Here is a 20,542-nt window from a genome sequence, read left to right as displayed (position 1 = left end):
CGCTCAGGACATCACACACCCCCATGCCCGAGGGAGGACTCTAGCCTCCGACGGGGGGAGCCGCGCGAACCGTGCAAGGCGCCGTAGACCACGGGCTACTCCGCGCGGCTTCAAAGCTGTGCTGCTAGATTTATTTAGGTTCGATCAGCAAGCGAGTATTTCGCCAGCGCTCTGTAAATTCAAATGTGATTCATTGGAGGGAAGGAGACATTCTTTTCGCGAAACAATACTGACCAGGTTAAAAGAGCCGGCATTTGTGTCATCAACGTATTTCTTGTGTCAGAGCCCCCAAGACAGGAGAAACCAGGACATGTGTGGAATAATATACACAGTAGCTCTTCCCTCACTCCATCTATGAGTGGAACAGGAAAGGGGATGATTCATTATGGTATAGGTACCCTCCGCCTTCCGTGCTATGATGGCTTGTGGAGTATGTATGTAGATGCAGAACTAATTAACTTTTTCCCACTTTTTAGACGTAAGCTATCTGACAGATTAATCAATCAGATTGTGACATTACTGTCACATATCGCTACACAGAATTGTAACATTCTCCGCCGTTATTGCGTGTTATTACTTTGTTAGTACAGGACTTGTCTGCTAGGGAGAAAAGCTTTGCGTTTTTCGCGCTGTGACGGTGCTGTAGGAGAGATGCAAGGACCCAAACAGTTTTCGTAGAAGTGAGGCTGCTACCTGCTTTTTGTTACTATGGATAGAGCCGGCACCCTGGCCTAGCTGCAGGCAGAGGACCACTATGCCACCACAATAATTTAGTTGGCATTTTTGTCTTTTCTGTATGGACATCAAAGGCCAAAACGCCACGGCACCGCCGCACCAGCGTGAGAATGACAGTTGCTTTGCTCCAAAATTTTGGTTATCCAATCGAATTGAGTCGCCCTACTACCATGCTTGACGTCAAGGGCCTGAACAATCGAGGAAACACTGCTCCAGGCTAGAGTTTGTTCTTGTGCGTTTTGTACTCCATGAGTGAAAAGTTTCTGCTATGTTCGCCTGTTCTTTTCTTTTCGTGAAATTAGCGATATTGTTACCTGTCACACTGTAAACAGCTTTGAGTCGTCCCGTCCATCTAAAGTCGTTGTTAAAAGAAAAATAGAGCCTGGAGGGCTGTGAACTTAGATTGGGGGCTTTCGCAGCTGGGCATCATTGACAGGGAATCATCTCTAGCTGGTGCTGACTAGCAAAAGTTAGCTGATTCGGAGAAATAGAGTATCGCAGTTTGGGGCAATATGATCTACATTCTCAGCAACTGATTACTTTTTACTTCGCTACTCAATTTGTGTAGCTTAATTTTGTTAAATCTGGCGACGTCTCTCTGTTAACTTTCATTTCGTGAGCTGGCCAAATGAGCAGATGTTGTTGCGCTTTGTCCTCACAGTCTTACTCACTTTTTGGTACCTCGCTACCGTGTTAGTCATTTTGTAAAGTGGTTTGAGTTTCAAAGAACTTAGCTCTCTGTTAATTTTGTTATGATTTATGTCAGTTATTAGAGCAAATAAATAACTGTTAATCTCAGTCTTGTCTCAGATAACAAGACCCCTCACTGCCCTGTGACTTTTCGTGGTTATATGACCCAAAAATAACGAAAATAACCTATTGCACATCCAATTTATTGCTGTAACTCTGGCGGTGGTTTCCTTGTATACAGCTGCCAAACTCAGTGGTCAGTTGTATCAAGAGTTCAGAGAAAGAACGAGCAGTGCATTCACTACGAAAGACTTCTTTTATAACGATCACTCTCTTACGCCCCTAGAGTCAGATCTGGGACACACCATATACAACTTTCAAGTTTATTCAAGGAGCATGTGCGTATGACTAGAGGTTCGAGAAAGTGTCCATATAATTAGTAATCACGCTTAAAATTTATTTCACCATCAGTAGTTTGTATGACAGTCTGTTAGTGCAAAGACATCGGCACTCCAAAGCATGTTATTGCATTGTTCACAAATCGTCATCTGTGGTGGTGACCCACATTCATATTCTCGACTGAGGTTTGCGTTTTGCCCACAATCATTTTAAGTGAATAGTACGATTATTTCCTCCACAGACCCTTGGTCACGTTTCTTTACCATCCTCGTCCAGACTAGCTATTACAGCCTCTCTAATGCCCTTCACGTTCCCAGAATGAATTCTAACGTTCCTTTCTTTTTCTCTAGAATGATGCACTGCTCGCTATATTCTACTGTGTATTTAAGGCAAGAAAGTGAGAATACCCTCAGATCTTGATATAAATTAAAACAATATTTTATTCAACAATCCTTGTTGCTGCTGCTGCTGATTAGCTGATAACCACTGGTTATCAATCTGTTATTCATTCCCTCCTCCCCTCCCAGGATCGATGCTGTGTATCCCATCTGTATGCATGTGGAGTTAATCCTACGTGCAACTGTGTGAACATTTTCTAAATGCTTGCTTAACGTTTATCGGAGGCGATACGTGGACACCAACCCTGTATTCAGGTATTGGTATGTGGGAAAATATCTAAAAACCATTTCTTAGTTGCTCTTCTCACCCGCCCTCGAACCGGATTCGATCCGGGTCAGGCTGCGGGTATGTGTCCGGGAAGCGGTATGTCAGCGCCGTGTACAGAGTCGGGAATAGCAACACGATACTCATAACCTCAATAAAAATAGCTTCTGCTAGTATGTGTAGCTTTGTTATCAGTGTAGTGAAAATCGGAAGAAATAACTACTGGACACGCACGCTGTTCAGTAGTATAACTACGAAAAAAGTAATTTCTTTTCTCGAAGCAATTACTTCTGTGCTAATTGTATGAGATATTTATTTATACGAGGGGCATTCTATAAGTAATGCAACACATTTTCTCAGCCAATTTAGGTTGAAAAAACGCGGAACTTTTTTTGTGGGACGTCGTGGAGTATTCTCGCCTCAGCCTCTATAGTTTCATCAAGTACCGAATCGTGGCGGCGCTATCGTAGCCTTTGAAATGGCGCCTGCAAAGGAGGTGCATTCCGAGCAGAGAGCTGTCACGGAGTTTCTTTTGGTAGAAAACCAGAGCATCGCAGATATTCATAGGCGCGTGCAGAATACCTACGGAGACATGGCAGTGAACAAAAGCTCGGAGAGTCGTTGGGCGAGACGTCTGCCAACATCGGAAGGTCGCGCTTCCTCGTCCGATATCGCTATCCAATGACTTGTCAGTGTATATGGGACTGTGGGACTGGTCAATTTCATAGAACTACACCTGTTTTAGTTGCCGCAATCAGCTTCTAGGCTGGAACTCTCCGTAATTGTAGTGGGTATCAGAACAGTATACAGAGATGAATAGCTTCTCCTTTTGAGGATTTTCTGGCACATTAACGTCACTTAAAGAATCTGTCTGAAGTTGCCAGAAGTTTCTCTCAGAATGGCGTTAATAGTTATCTGATAACAATTACACGGCACGTGCTCACGTATTCACTTGGCCGCGGAGTTCTCGAGGCACGCTTGTAACGCGGCAGATACAGAGCGAGATTAGCAGCACGCGACAGGAGTTCGCTCGCGCTACGCCAGACACGCGACAATCGCTTTCCAGCGCCCGCTAACGACTTCCGCGAGCCCGCAGCTTCGCGCCTTCCTTTTTCACTCGGCACCGCGTACTCGCACAACTTTTCGCGCCCTTTTGTTATCACTCTCACATTCACTCTCCTTTTTTTCCCCCCGAGCGCGTACGCGGAGAGCTGCAGGGCTGAACTGTGTGACATTATCAAGCGAGCCAAAGGTCACAGTTGAACCCGTTAGAACGCTCGCCGACAGGTCAGCGTGATTACGAAACTCCATCACCGTGAAAAAGTTCCTAGCGTCTCTTTTTTACCTGTGAACTAGAGTTTAGCGTCCGGTAAAAGATTCGAATGGTCCTTTCGTCGCTGCATAGCACCGATTGCGAGTAGCAATTAAAAGTTTTTGTATGTCACTAGCGTGCAGTGGAAGTACGGCAATTACTTCTCTCCCTCACCCTCTCCCTCCGTCCCTCCATCCCCCCCCCCCCCTCTCTCTCTCTCTCTCTTTCTCATCTTTAAACAGCGATTTTTCAACTACGAGCTATCAGCCATCTACTCTAGTTTGTCCGTGCAGCAGCTGACCCACTGCGAGTACGAAGTCAGCAAAACTAATTCCAGCTACTTCAGTGTAACATCTCAATATACTAATAGAATAAATAAATCCGCTTCGGTTGCCAGTAATCGTGTCGCGCTATCGAGGCAGGCGCCACGGTTGCTGTTCCTACCTCCAATGTTTCCATAATTGTATGGTGGCAGCTGAAGATGAAGCTTTAGGCAGTGAAACCGGTAGTGCAGCGAAGAAGGAGTTACTAACAACTGAGGCGGACGATCAAATATTTTATCTCAGGATACCTAGTCACAGTTAATGCCTGTGAATAATTGTGTGTGTGTGTGTGTGTGTGTTTTATGAGCAGGCAGCGTTAAGAAGTGGACGTGCATAGTATGTTGTTGTATCACAAATCGCTGTGGAGCAACATGTCTAAATCAAACGCTCTGTGGTTGCCTGCCGCAACTTGATTGTAATGAAAAACACGGATAGTTCTTTTCTGGAAAAAATCATCACGGGTGACGATACTATGTGTTGTCCGCACGAACCTACCACAAATCGAGAAAGTGCAGAAAGTCACACGAAAGGCGAACGCTTAAATGACCGATATTCAAGCCAATGTGAGGGACGACTTGGACCACATCCCAAAGAAGAAATGGCAGTTTCACATCGTTGTATCAAAGATTTGCACTTTGTAAACAAGTTAGAAAGGGGGGAGGGGGGGGGGGGGGGGGGAGGAGACTACGACGAACATCTGAAGTATTAAAACCGCCATCTTAAATTTTCTCTAATTTTTTACTGATCCAGTCTCGAAACTCTTTTGAACTGATGAGCATATGAGACTACGTTACCACTCGGATTAGTGATGATAATGCAAGATCATTTCATTAAGATGGTTGAAGAACATGGGAGTGTGACAAAGCTTTTTACAGTATTGCATTGTTTGTTTTGTGGTCTTCAGTCCTGAGACTGGTTTGATGCAGCTCACCTTGCTACTCTGTCCTGTGCAAGCTTCTTCATCTCCCAGTACTTACTGCAACCTACATCCTTCTGAATATGCTTAGTGTATTCATCTCTTGGTCTCCCTCTACGATTTTTACCCTCCACGCTGCCCTCCAATGCTAAATTTGTATCCCCTGATGACTCAGAGCATGTCCTACCAACAGGTCCCTTCTTCTTGTCAAGTTGTGCCACAAACTCCTCTTCTCCCCAATTCTGTTCAATACCTTCTCATTAGTTATGTGATCTACCCATCCAATCTTCAGCATTCTTCTGTAGCACCACATTTCGAAAGCTTCTATTCTCTTCTTGTCCAAACTATTTATCGTCCATGTTTCACTTCCATATATGGCTACACTCCATACAAATACTTTCAGAAACGACTTCCTGACACTTAAATCTATACTCGATGTTAACAAATTTCTCTACTTCAGGAACGCTTTCCTTGCCATTGCCAGTCTACATTTTATATCCTCTCTACTTCGACCATCATCAGTTATTTTTCTCCCCAAATAGCAAAACTCCTTTACTACTTTAAGTGTCTCATTTCCTAATCTAATTCCCTCAGCATCACCCGATTCATTTTGCTTTTGTTGAAGTTCATCGTATATCCTCCTTTCAAGACACTGTCCATTCCGTTCAACTGCTCTTCCAAGTCCTTTGCTGTCTCTGACAGAATTACAATGTCATCGGCGAACCTCAAAGTTTTTATTTCTTCTCCATGGATTTTAATACCTACTCCGAATTTTTCTTTCATTTCCTTTACTGCTTGCTCAATATAGAGATTGAATAACATCGGGGAGAGGCTACAACCCGGTCTCACTCCCTTCCCAACCACTGCTTCCTTTTCGTGCCCCTCGACTCTTATAACCGCCATCTGGTTTCTGTACAAATTGTAAATAGCCTTTCGCTCCCTGTATTTTACGCTTGGCACCTTTAGAATTTAAAAGAGAGTGTTGTGTACATATTTCCATGTAGTCAGCGCGTACACAACTTTCCCACTAGAGTGCGCCCCGCTAAGCACAACAGCGCAGGCGCAGCGCTCGTCCGTCTCCTCACTACAAGATGGCGCTGCCTCAAGAGACGGACCAAATTCTGCTTCGGCCGATCCACGTATTAATATGTAACGCAGCCAATGAGATCGCTGCTAACGTAGAACCTTTTCTCCTCGCGGATCACACTCGCGCAGTGATACCTGATCGCTCGAGGTAATATAACGAGTGTACAGACCTCCGATTAGTCAGTCTGCATGAGTCTGTACGAGTCTGCATTTATCTGCACATGTCTGTACCAGTCTACATTAGTGTGTACCAGTCTATAGTCAAGTTTCAGTCTGCGCCTAATAAGATTCCTTTATATAGCCATGAAGATAAATGTATAGACACTCTCAAGTATCAGATATGTGGGAACAAGATTAACGTACCCAGACCAAAGGAACTTCAGATTGTGAATTGTAAATAGCATCCAGAATCAAGTTACGTAATGTCTATGCTTTTTATTATTTTAATAAATGTGTGTGAAAATTAATCAAGTTCTGTTTAAAGTTGGTCACCGTCAATCTGCTACTCTAAGCGTGCAAGTGGCATTTCTATCGTCTAACGGCAGAAGATGAACACGCCACGGTAAGACCACGAGACATATTGCTGACACTCGCCTACTTCGTTAGAGCGACAAGTCAAACAATCTGATGGTGTGTGTACCGAAGGTCTTACAGTACGCACACCACAGAGAGTATGCCAGTCAACATTGTCAAAAGCTTTCTCTAAGCCTACAAATGCTAGAAAAGTAGGTTTGCCTTTCCTCAATCTTTCTTCTAAGATAAGTCGTAAGGTCAGTATTGCCTCACGTGTTCCAACATTTCTACGGAATCCAAACTGATCTTCCCCAAGGCCGGCTTCTACCAGTTTTTCCATTCATTTACTCAGCACTTTCACATACAAGGGCGCGGAGCGAACTGCCTGCGGCCAGAACACATACAGTATATACACAGCTACAGAACATTCCAGTACAATGATTATTGACATTTGTGGGCACTTCTAGAAGGTACTCGAACCGAATACAGAAGTTAAAATAGTACAGTCCACGTGAGTTTTGAACTGACGATCCTCCATTCAACAGTTTAGTACCATAACCACTACACGGCGCTACCACTGAGCTTCTTCTGCGACAATATTCTTTGAAGACTTATTTTTAACTGACGATAGGCAAGTAATTTAGGTTTTGTAGGTGTTTTACACAGTCAAGTCAAATTAATGTGACCAATGCCTATGTTTGAGGTCAAAGTGAAATGAACGCACACACACACACGCGCGCGCGCGCGCGCGCTCGCGCGCGCTTCAAGCGGCAGTGCTGGTATTTGAGGGTCGGGGGACGCGGAAAACAGTGCAGTCGTTCTTGTAATAAGAAAACAGAGCGATTTATCTGACGTACAAAAGGGCATGATCACTGGCATTTGGTCCAGGGTGGAAATGTTTCCGAAACGAGTATGGTAAACTGGCGTTATCCGAAACCGGTCCCGAGACAACTGCGGTGCACCAAGGGCCACAGATGACAGGAGTGAACGACGGCTGTGGAAATGTGTGTTGGCGAACAGACTTGCAACTGTTGAGCAGCTGACCGCCCAAACGAACTAAAGGGCTACAAAAATCGTGTCCTCAACGAACGTGCAGCGAACGGTACTTTGCAAGGGCCTCTGCAGCAGGCGCCTGTACGTGCACCCGTGCCGACTGATGTCCATCGGTGACGACGGCTGCAATTTCGACACCAATGCCGCAATTGGACGTCCAATGATTCGCGACAGGCGGCCTTTTCAAATTGATTACTTTTTATGCACCATTGGACAGATGGCCGTTGGCGTATACGGCGTGAAACGTTTGAAAGCAAACATAATGCAACAATCGTCGGAGAGGTTCAGGCTGGAGAAGGGCGAGTTACGATCTCAGGAGTGTTTCCGCAGCATTCCATGGGTGATCTCGTTATTCTGGAAGGAACACTGGATCAACTCAAGTAAGCATCTATCTACATCTACATCTACATGCATACTCCGCACTCCACCATACGGTGCGTGGCGGAGGGTACCTCCCTGCTCCACTCCCAAACAGAACTAGGGAAAAATGACTGCCTATATGCCTCTGTACGAGCCCTAATCTCTCTTATCTTATCTTTGTGGTCTTTCCGCGAAATGTAAGTTGGCGGCAGTAAAATTGTACAGCAGTGAGCCTCAAATGCTGGTTCTCTAAATTTCCTCAGTAGCGATTCACGAAAAGAACGCCTCCTCTCCTCCAGAGACTCCCACCCGAGTTCCTGAAGCATTTCCGTAACACTCGCGTGATGATCAAACCTAGCAGTAACAAATCTAGCAGCCCGCCTCTGAATTGCTTCTATGTCCTCCCTCAATCCGACGTGATAGGGATCCCAAACGCTCGAGCAGTACTCAAGAATAGGTCGTACTAGTATTTTATAAGCGGTCTCCTTTACAGATGAACCACATCTTCCCAAAATTCTGCCAATTAACCGCAGACGACTATCCGCCTTCCCCACAACTGCCATTACATGCTCGTCCCACTTCATATCGCTCTGCAATGTTACGCCCAAATATTTAATCGACGTGATTGTGTCAAGCGCTACACTACTAATGGAGTATTCAAACATTACTGGATTCTTTTTCCTATTCATCTGCATTAATTTACATTTATCTATATTTAGAGTTAGCTGCCATTCTTTACACCAATCACAAATCCTGTCCAAGTCATCTTGTATCCTCCTACAGTCACTCAACAACGACACCTTCCCGTACACCACAGCATCATCAGCAAACAGCCGCACATTGCTATCCACCCTATCCAAAAGATCATTTATGTACATAGAAAACAACATCGGACCTACCACACTTCCCTGGGGCACTCCAGATGATACCCCCACCTCCGATGAACACTCACCATCGAGGTCCTTATGGACCATGTCCATTCCTACATGCAGTCTGTTTTTCCTCGACTCCATGGCATCCACCAGCAGTACAATGCAACGTGTCACATAGCTCGCAGTGTACGTGCGTGGTGCGAAGAACACCACGATGAGCTCACCGTACTTCCCTGCCTGACGAACTCCCTTAATTTACAGCCAACCGAGAATTCGTCGATGACATCGATCGAGCTATTCGCGTCATGGATCCCGAACCGAGATAAGTACAGTAGCGAAGCTGATTATGGCGCTGGAGTCGGCATGGCTCCACATCCCTATTCCTACTTCTCAGCTGGTCGGGGTGGCCAAGTGGTTCTAGGTGCTACAGTCTGGAACCGCGCGACTGCTATGGCCGCAGGTTCGAATCCTGCGCCGGGCATGGCTGTATGTGATGTCCTTATGTTAGTTAGGTTTAAGTACTTCTAAGTTCTAGGGGACTGATGACCTCAGAAGTTAAGTCGCATAGTGCTCAGACCATTTGAACCATTTTGAACTACTTCCCAGAACCTCAACCACTACGAGGTGCATTCAAGTTCTAACGCCTCCGATTTTTTTTCTAATTAACTACTCGCCCGAAATCGATGAAACTGGCGTTACTTCTCGACGTAATCGCCCTGCAGACGTACACATTTTTCACAACGCTGACGCCATGATTCCATGGCAGCGGCGAAGGCTTCTTTAGGAGTCTGTTTTGACCACTGGAAAATCGCTGAGGCAATAGCAGCACAGCTGGTGAATGTGCGGCCACGGAAAGTGTCTTTCATTGTTGGAAAAAGCCAAAAGTCACTAGGAGCCAGGTCAGGTGAGTAGGGAGCATGAGGAATCACTTCAAAGTTGTTATCACGAAGAAACTGTTGCATAACGTCAGCTCGATGTGCCGGTGCGTTGTCTTGGTGAAACAGCACATGCGCAGGCCTTCCCGGACGTTTTTGTTGCAGTGCAGGAAGGAATTTGTTCTTCAAAACATTTTTGTAGGATGCGCCTGTTACCGTAGTGCCCTTTGGAACGCAATGGGTAAGGAACATGGACACCATTTTTTCAGCACTGGCGGTTACCCAAAATTTTTTTGGTGGTGGTGAATCTGTGTGCTTCCATTGAGCTGACTGGCGCTTTGTTTCTGGATTGAAAAATGGCATCCACGTCTCATCCACTGTCACAACCGACGAAAAGAAAGTCCCATTCATGCTGTCGTTGCGCGTCAACATTGCTTGGCAACATGCCACACGGCCAGTCGTGTGGTCGTCTGTCAGCATTCGTGGCACCCACCTGGATGACACTTTTCGCATTTTCAGGTCGTCATGCAGGATTGTGTGCACAGAACCCACAGAAATGCCAACTCTCGAGGCGATCTGTTCAACAGTCATTCGGTGATCCCCCAAAACAATTCTCTCCACTTTCTCGATCATGTCGTCAGACCGGCTTGTGCGAGCCCGAGGTTGTTTCGGTTTGTTGTCACATGATGTTCTGCCTTCATTAAACTGTCTCACCCACGAACGCACTTTCGACACATCCATAACTCCATCACCACATGTCTCCTTCAACTGTCAATGAATTTCAATTGGTTTCACACCACGCAAATTCAGAAAACGAATGATTGCACGCTGTTCAAGTAAGGAAAACGTCGCCGTTTTAAGTATTTAAAACAGTTCTCATTCTCGCCGCTGGCGGTAAAATTCCATCTGCCGTACGGTGCTGCCATCTCTGGGACGTATTGACAATGAACGTGGCCTCATTTTAAAACAATGCGCATGTTTCTATCTCTTTCCAGTCCAGAGAAAAAAAATCGGAGGCCTTAGAACTTGAATGCACCTCGTATTTTCCTTCACCTCTTGCAGCAGTCCACACAGCAAAACGTGATTATTCAGGCTTTTGACAGGTGGTCACATTAACGTGACTAGACAGTGTATTAAAACATGATATAATGACCCAGTGACACAACTGGTTCTCCTTATTTCTAAGACTCTTTTTTTATAGACTGATGAAATAATTCTGAAGCAATTCTAATTCAGTGCATCGCGAGTGCTGCTTACAACTCCTTCTCAGAAAAGAAAGCTAACTGTTCATATTGAGGTTAGACACTTGTTACAAAACATGTTTCCCCTGATCCACCCTTCTAGTTACCGACACTTGCTTCGCCCATATCTTTCACACCTATCTGAAATGAAAGTGCAACAAAGTTACAATGAGAGCACTTGATTGCTGGAGGGCTGACTTAAGAACTGGCAGAAATCTGAAGACTTCACGCTGCTGTTCCTTTGTTGCTGATCGCTTCCACAAATAATAATAATAATAATAATAATAATAATAATAATAATAGTAACAATACTAACAATGTGCAGGCCCTGCAGCGATGTAGTAGTCATTACGCTTGTGTTGTGCTGTTAGTTACTTTATACTTTATTTACTGTTGCGAAGCGAATAATGAAGCAATTGTGGGTCTATTGCGGGAACTACCTACAACTTGGAGAAATCAGTTTCATGAGCTGGCCGGCCAGAGCGGCCGAGCGGTTCTAGGCGCTATAGTCTGGAACCGCGAGGCCGCTACGGTCGCAGGTTCGAATCCTGCCTCGGGCATGGATGTGTGTGATGTCCTTAGGTTAGTTAGGTTTAATTAGTTCTAAATCTAGGGGACTGATGACCTCAGATGTTAAGTCCCATAGTGCTCAGAGCCATTTGAACCATTTTTTCATGAGATGTTTAATCATATGTGATGTTCATGTCTCAAATTTACTGTTATAGACATATGGTACAAAGTACTAAGTACGTGTGAAATGGATAGACAACTTGAGCAAGATGTTTTTCACACATCTGCTACACAAGCCATAAGCTCCACCAGATTGCGTCACACATTAATGCTAGTATTTGAAAAAAAAGTCATTGTTAGTAACTCTTGTAAGCAGAGTTTTAAGAAACAGTGATAATAGTAACGATCTTTTGAAACGAATTTAGTTTCGTCACCGAAATACAATGGGACACTTTTATTTTTATGCATCAGAAAATTTAATTACCTCCAGGTTGGGAACTATTGATTTAGTACAATGTACTCCGTTTTATTATTCAAAAATGTTTCTCTCCACTCAGGTATTTGAAGATACTCATAAAATATTCGGTTTGTAAATAATAGATTTCAGCCATCAGTCGTCTTTTTTAAATTTTATTGGGACAACTAGATTTCAGCTAGAAACTAGCCATTCTCAGTGCACTACCATTTTTACCAATGCATGTAATGCCTGTTGGTCGGGTCATTGAACTGTGGACGTAGCATTGGTCAAAAATGATAGTGCATTGAGAATGGCTAGTTTCTAGCTGAAATCTAGATCTGCCAATAAAATTTAAAAAGGACGACTGATAGCTGAAATCTATTATTTACAAGTCAATATAACAGTCGCTGAGTGCAACAGCCTTCTGAATGGAAGGTAACCTGATGAAATATTCGGTTGGCTGCAAAAATTGTGTACGTCACTATGTGACTATAAACTAAATTAATATAAGCAAATTCACCTTTACATTAAGCAAAAGATTTTCACTACACAGGCGCTGCAACTTACTGTTCTTCGATGAAAAACCAGGAAACTCTGGGTAGTCGCTCGCACCGACCTGAAACGTGAAATTTCTGTCAGCAAACAGTACATTTAAAAAGAGCAAATCTAAAAGTTTTGTCGGTTTTACGCGACTTGGAAGCAATGTAAACTTCACTCATTATTTGGTTTCTAAGCGCTGCCAGTAGTAGTGTTTCCAGACAAAATTACAGAATTTCACATCAGTCTATTAAGCTAGTAGCTTTATTTTATAAATACTCAAACATGTTTCAGCCGTCTGTGCCATCAACCGCGGGTAGTTTTATTCAGTTCCGTAAAATGAGAACATGTTTAAAGAACAAATTATTCTAACAAAACTGGGATAAATACAAATTGTCTGTTGTGGTTATTACTAAACTTTTTCTATATTTTGGTGTTCTGCAGAACCCTCTTTACATTAATGGATACCGGGAATTTGTCATCTGCAATTAACAGATGTTACTGTGAGAGTGGTTGTGAGAAAATATTTCGCATCTATATTATGCGATTACTTACAGTTAATTTCGCATCTGCAGTCTCATCTGTTGTGGAAACCCATACACTAAATAATTTCACTGCCAGGTTACAGTGTTTCACTGCACAAAACACAGCGTTTACGTTACTGCTGTGCGATAAGTCCCTGTTGATGTTCACTTAGTTTCATATCAGTTTGGCGCCAAGTTTGAACTTTGTTTACTTTTTCTCTCCCTCTGTATGTGTCTCTGTGTGTGTGTGTGTGTGTGGGGGGGGGGGGGAGGTTGACGTTCTTCTTATCTGTCTGTGTATCTGTATAGCTCTTTTAATGTGCTAAATAATGTGCCATTGCATAGTGTAGTGTAGTGTACTCCTTTATAACCTGTATAAAAAAGCTTCCAAAATAGAAATTTTATTGCCCATCTCGCAGTTGATATGTATCCTTATTACTAGTTTCAGTAAAGTTCAGATGTGAAGATGGCAATATAATTTTGCTGAAAGTAGTAATCTCGATATGTATCAAACGCAGTATGGACAGTAAAAGTTCTATTTTGGAAGTTTTTTACGCTGGTATAGAGATCGTTCTCCTTCTGACAATGTCAGTTAATTACCTTTACAATCTGTTTCATGTAGCCGATGGCTCCTGTTTATGTACCCTTTTTTCCGTTCTAAGTTTATAGTATAGGTTGTGGCTGGATTTTAGGATTTTTAAATTTGTTACTATTTTAGGTGATGGGTTTGGGCTATAAAATGGTTAACATGTGTGCTAATGGATCTGTTACTTCTAGAACTCTGAGATGTTCTGAATATCTTGTTTTAAAGTTACTGCACATATGGCCTATGTAAACTGACAAGACTTGTATGTGTGATCGTATATGCCTAAGTTGTTGACTTTTATCTGTGAGTGTTTAGTTTTAAAATTACAAGCCCACACTTATATTATTGAACTTCATTGAGGACATAACCCAACTGACGAACTGTTTGAAGAGCAGAGTAGAAACCACCTCAGACACCATAATCGATGGAAAAAATGTGCACAACGCGTTCAGTGTTTTGAAATTACACTGCTTTCTTGCTTGTTAATGATTTTTTGACTTGTAGCACTCTTAGAACTCCTTCGAGAGCACTTCCTGCAAAGCTGTTCTACTTAATCTTTCGGGTACTGGCAGCGGTTATTAGTAAATTGTAACTGAATTTTACTATTTGGAAAAGTTATCATTTTCCAACAACAACAAAAAAGTCACAAAATTAGTGCCGAGACCAAGAATATGATTTGGACCTTTTGCTTTTGTAATCTAAGCGAAGTCCGACTGTATAATCATTCCAGAGGTTAAAAAAAAAATTCAGTTGCTCATTCAATTAATACTACACCTATGCTGCCAATTGCTTCTTAGGAATTTGTTCTTTAAATAGTACTTTGTCATCATTACCAACCTCAGTAACCGCTTTATTGGCTCCCAGAACCTCACTTGCTATCGTGTAACGAACTTGTGTAAGATTTATTGTTATTCAAGCCCGTGAAAGTTAACGTTTTGCAACTAACGCCATACAGACGTACTCGTTCTTGAAGTACTCAGAACGCCAGTATATCACGAGACGTCCCACTCATGATGACTTCCTTACTTTGCAGTACATGGTAAGCTGTCACTGGCTTGACAAGAAGTGCTTATGCAGCATACTCACAGATAAAACTATGTTTCCACTAAGCATGTCTGCTTCCGTTGACGCAGTCCTCTTGATTGACGTCGTGGAGACACCCGATTCGCTGCCTACTCTTAACTACCTCGTGTCAATTTTAATTTATTTCAAGCCTTTCCTTTGGTATTAGGCTTACTAACTCATTTCGTCCCAACTTCGTTACTACTTTTCCAGTGAAATTCAAGGCACAATGTATAAAATAATTTTACGATCACGTTTAAATTTCAAACTACAGTCTAAGGGCCGGCCGCTGTGGGCGAGCGGTTCTAGGCGCTTCATTCCGGAACCACGCTGCTGCTACGGCCGCAGGTTCGAATCCTGCCTCGGGCATGGATGTGTGTGATGTCCTTAGGTTAGATACGTTTAAGTAGTTCTAAGACTGGGGGACTGATGACCTCAGATGTTAAGTCCCATTGTGCCTAGAATCATTTGAACCACACAGTGGAGGGAACGCTTTAGCGAATTATTGTTTTCCAGGACCGTACAAGTGCTTGAAAACGTCGCCAAAATTTCTGGCGACTGGTGGTACAGGATTGCACCACACTGCTCTTTCTTTTTCGATTACGCCATTCCCAGCCATAGAAAGATTGTACCATAGGGATCAGAGCGTATGCGCAACGGCAGTTAGTACACCGTTTTCATATAAACACGATTATAAATCAAGAATCGGCTTTGCATATTTGGGTATCTTCGTGATACAATAGGAAAGGAGCACTTGCTGCATGGGGCAACTTGCGTTTCACTAGCTTTTGTAGTGAGCGGTTTTACAGTGGTTTGAAGAGTCCGCTGATGAACAGCAGAAAATGGCAGGAAATTTTCCCGGAATGAATTTAAATCATGATAGGAGCAATTCAGTACAAATATATATTTCAGCTTCCTTCTCCCCTGAGATTTTCGGAACTAGCTTTTACACTGCCCGGTCACACTACTGCGACCACCTGCCAGAAGGCCGAATAACCACCTTCTGCAGTGCGGACTGCTGCGATACGTGCACGGAGAGATTCAATGAGGTTCTGGAAGGTACCATAGGGATGTAGAGCGATACCGACTCCAGTGCTGTGGGCAGCTGCGCTACGTTTCTCGGTTGATGATTGACGAGGCGAGCAGCCCTATGGAGGCAGTCCCACAGATTCTCGACTGGGTTTAAATCCGAGCTGTGTGACATGTTGCAGTGTCCTGCTGGTAGATTCTATCCTGTTGAGGAAAAACAGACTTCATATAAATATTGACATGGTCCCCAAACATAAATGCATACACGCCATTCACGCCGATGGTCATCTGTCCGATGGAGTATAAAGCGTGATTCATCTGTAAAGGCCACCTGTCGTCAATCAGATGTCCAGTTACGATACTGGCGTGGAAACTGGAGCCTTCGGCGACTTTGAACAGCAGCCAGCAAGAGTGCGTGAATCAGGCGCCTGCTGCGGTGGCCACACGCATCAGCGTTTGCTGAATGGCTATTGAGAAAACACTGCTGGTTGCCCCTTGGTTCAGCTGTGTGGTCATTCGCTCAAAAGTTGTATATCTATTCGCTTGTACATATCTCCTCAACCATCTGGCCCATGGTGCATCGCTGTTGCCTTGGCGCCGGTTCTGGATAGTGCCATTTTGACATGCAGCAGTCTAACCACGATTTACAAACTTAGTCCTTTCGGAACTTCTTCCTACCTTCGCCCGAACGCCAATGACGATGCCCTTTCTGAGACGCTTTATATACCCACCACTGCTAGTGCAGCCACCTGCGGTTTGTGAGTGGTTATTGCACCTTGACGCAGAATATAGGCGGTACTCACATTAAAGTGTGTGGATCGTGTAATTACTGGCTGTATGATGGCATTGTACTGACCTCATTGAGCCGTGCACGGCGCGCGTTTATCTCATTTATTGTTTGTCGTCTTTTATTACGGTACTGCCGCCTCGTATTCTTATTCCATTTACTGGCGTCACCAACTTCCTGCCTTACTTGCCCGTGAGCGGCACAGCAGCGCGTATCGATAAGTGCACTATCATATCATCTCTGGAGCGACCGATAGTCGTGTGTCTGGCTAGTTAGTCCGTGACGGACCAGCAGTGCAGTCTGGACGCAGCAGCAGTGAAGTCGGGGATGGAGCACTAGTTAGGCTACGACAGCCAGTGCTCGCCGATTGCTGGCAACACACATGAATTGTCCGACGGAGGGAGATTGGAGCGGAACGACCGTTGGTTGGTCGTTCGGTTGGTCGTCCCATCTGCCGACGTATACTTGGTCCTTCCACCATTTCCGAGCCTGGGCGTTTGTTCGATTGGCGTGGAGCAGCGAGAAAATCTCCGCAGCCTGTTGTTTGGCCGGGCCCGCTGGCGGCCTCTAGGTGGTGTCAGAGCGTGTGGTGCTGTTCCCATTGCTATGAGGTTCGTGGCTCACCGATCCTGGACATGAAAGTTGAGTTTTGACTTAATCTACCAGCAAGTCACGACTGTTCACATTGTTTCGTCTGGAGTTAATTGTCGGCCTTTGGGATATTCCTGCGAGCAACAACGTGTGTTTTCAAGCTGAAAAATTATAACCACCCTCCGGGGAGTTTAACTGTACTTGATTATTTGAATTGAAGTGCGCCAGTGGAATCTTCTGCCGTGTGGTCATTAACGTTCTGGTTACCTGCCCTGGCCGTTGACGTAAATTCAGTCAGTGTATTTTCCTCATCGTGTTGTCGCTGTACAGCACGGTGTGTAGTTTGACAGCTCAATGTATAATTGGTTGTGGGCGCCAATACCTTCTACATTGTTCCATTGAACCCCCTGTTGTGTGCTTTTCGGGTGAAGCAGAGGTTATGTTGTCGGTGGGTCCGTAGACTGTCTGTCGGTTGGGTTGTCGTCAGATCGACAGTGGTTGGGCCGACTGCCTGTGTCACCTAAGCGAGCGTTAGTATTGGAAAGCCAGGCCGACCCTTGGAACTTCTGAGCGCCCTTGGGTGTACTGCCTTTTCTTGTTTGTTCTTGCTGTTTGTACTTGTATGGCTTCTAGCCGATTTTTTTTTAGACTAAGGCTGTTTTGCCCTTAAGGCACCAGATGGTTTGGGCCTTCAGCCTAATTTAAGAACTGTTTTACTTAAAGCCTTTGGTATTTTTGAAATTAATGTTATTCTGACTTAAGTGTTGGACCTTCAGCCGATTTTGAATTAAAGTTATTTGCTCTTAAAGTGTCAGATTATTTGAGCCTTCAACCTAATTAAGGAACTGTTTTAAGATAAGGCTTTGCCTTTTAAATTTCTGATTGTGGTTGAGCTTTAAGTTATTGGCTTTCAGCCATTTTTAAAGTAAAGTGGTCTTGCCCTTAAGGCATGAGGTTGTACGGCGCATTCAGCCGCTAATGAAGTTCCAGCTCAAGCTGTGGTTTTTTTTTTTTTTTTTAATTTTTCTTGGCTCTTGTAATGTTTGATCAAATAAAAGGTTTTATGTTCGAGTGTAACTGACAACCGCTTATTTTGGCCCCTTTCCACAACTTACACTACCTGTCCTGTCCTGCAGTTTTAGCAGAGCGTCTCACTTATAGCAGATTGGAGATGCAAACCGATAAAATGGAATGCTCAACATACATTCGTTACAAAATACTTATTCCCGAACACTGGTTCATTACCTCTACATAGTTGGCGATAGTCCACAATCTGGATACTTTTGACCGTAAAGGTTCGAAGCTGTTATACCTGCTATTTCACGGCCTACGCGTTCGCGACATTTCTGTGTCGACAAACACTCCCGTCCCCCGTTCCCGGTGGTAGAGACTTGTCAGGCGATTTATATGAGAAGATGTGGTTGCCAGCGCGACACCCGGTACACTGCAGCAGACAGTGACGCCTTCTGCCAATGACAGCTCGCTTGCTGCTGACGAAAGTGAAGCGGCCCCCTTGTCGGTCAGACGGGAAGCCTGAAATATGGACACCGCCGCTGAGGGATTACGAGCGCCGGCTGCGGCTACGGCGCGATTTATGGGCCTGGGCGGCGTCGCTTGCGGGGGCGGCGGCCGCCGCGCCGTGCGTGGGCGTATCGAATATTCGCACGGCCCGCCGCTGGCCCGCCTTAAAGAGACGCTGTCGCTGCCACGGGACGAGGGGAACGCGGTTACTCCTACCGTAAGAGCTTCCGCCCTGCCATTAACCAGGAATGTTCTCCTCCTCGCGTTGACAATATTCCCCCCCGGAAATACACCTGAAACGGTGGGAAGACAGATTGGACAGCGGGAGGTGGAGGATGCTGACTGTTTTACTGGACACATTTCAAACTAGCATATGGTAATAAAAGCCAAATCTGATCTTCACACATCAGCGATTGAGAGATTTGGCTGATCACAATAGTTTGATATCAAAATACATTTCACCACATTTGGCTGTAAGACTACTAGTCTTTGATATTATAAATACATTCATGCTCATAAATTAAGGATAATTGCAGAATCCGGTGCCACACATCGTGGTACTACACAAAACTGGCGCTAATAGCATAGGCACATAGGGAACACAGACAACACAGATCTGTAAGTCCACGGTATTGGTGACAAGTTGAGAAAACCGTCCCGAAACACATGTGCTACAAAACGCCACTGTTTCCTGCGCATTTACCCTGTCATCTATATGGGATATGATCACAATGCACACGTACACAGGCCACACAACGGGTTGGTATACTCTGGATCAGGTTGTCGAGTGGCTGCTGGGGTATACCCTCCCATTCTTGCACCAGCGCCTGTCGGAGCTCCCGAAGTGTCCTAGGGGTTTGAAGACGTGCAGCGATAAGTCTATCGAGAGCGTCCCAGACGTGTTCGATGGAGTTTAGGTCTGGAGAACAGGCAGGCCACTCCATTCGCCTGATATCTTCTGTTTAAAGGCACTCCTTCACGATGGCAGCTCGGTTGGGATGTGCGTTTTCATCCATCAGGTGAAAGATGGGACCCACTGCACCCTTGAAAAGGTGGACATACTGGTGCAAAATGACGTCCCGATACACCTGACCTGTTACAGTTCTTTCGTCAAAGACATGTGTACGTGCACCAATCATAATTCCACCCCACACTATCAGACCACGACCTCCATACAGGTCCGTTTCAAGGACATTAAGGGGTTGGTATCTGGTTCCTGGTTCACACCAGATGAAAACCCGGCGAGAATCATTATTCAGACTATACCTGCACTCGTCTGTGAACATAACCTGGGCCACTGTTCCAATGAGCATGTACTGTGTTCTTGACACCAGGTTTTACGGGATATCCTGTGACCAGGGGTCAGTGGAATGCACCTTGCAAGTCTCCGGGCGAATAAACCATGTCTGTTCAGTCGTCTGTAGACTGTGTGTCTGGAGACAACTGTTCCCGTGGCTGCGGTAAGGTCCTGAGCAAGGCTACCTGCAGTACTCCGTCGCCGTCTGCGGACACTGATGGTGAGATATCGGTCTTCTTGTGGTGTTGTACACTGTGGACGTCCCGTACTGTAGCGCCTGGACACGTTTCCTGTCTGCTGGAATCGTTGCCAGAATCTTGACATCACACTTTGTGACACACGGAGGGCCCGTACTACGACCTGCTGTGTTTGACCAGCCTCCAGTCGCCCTAGTATTCTACGCCTCATAACGTCATCAGTGTGTGTTCTGTGAGCCATTTTCAACACACAGTCACCATTAGCAGGTCTGAAAACGTCTGTACACTTATTCGCTGCACAGTACTCTGACATGCACCAGAACACCTCTGCGTATGTGGACTGCTGCCAGCGCCACCGTGCGACGACCGCAGGTTAAATGCACCGCATGGTCATACCCCGAGGTGA

The 20,542-nt window shown here is 44.8% G+C and overlaps 1 protein-coding gene across 3 annotated transcripts in view; it reads right to left on the bottom strand.

Moving 5' to 3' along the window:
* The window catches only part of LOC124595441 (probable poly(ADP-ribose) glycohydrolase 2), a 457,210-nt gene that overhangs the window by 292,894 nt on the left and 143,774 nt on the right, over positions 1-20,542 (bottom strand). Inside the window, exon 2 of one of the 3 annotated variants that reach the window (XM_047134184.1) lies at positions 12,573-12,621. The exons of the other annotated variants lie outside the window; for them this stretch is intronic. The gene's annotated coding sequence lies outside the window, so the exon portion shown is untranslated. The remainder of the gene's footprint in view (positions 1-12,572; positions 12,622-20,542) is intronic. 3 annotated transcript variants of the gene reach the window in all.

The sequence above is a fragment of the Schistocerca americana genome, chromosome 2 (assembly GCF_021461395.2).
Source record: "Schistocerca americana isolate TAMUIC-IGC-003095 chromosome 2, iqSchAmer2.1, whole genome shotgun sequence".
Classification (NCBI taxonomy): Eukaryota; Metazoa; Arthropoda; class Insecta; order Orthoptera; family Acrididae; genus Schistocerca; species Schistocerca americana.
The sequence above is the reverse complement of the archived record's forward strand: the minus strand, read 5'-3'. Positions and strand labels throughout refer to the sequence as shown.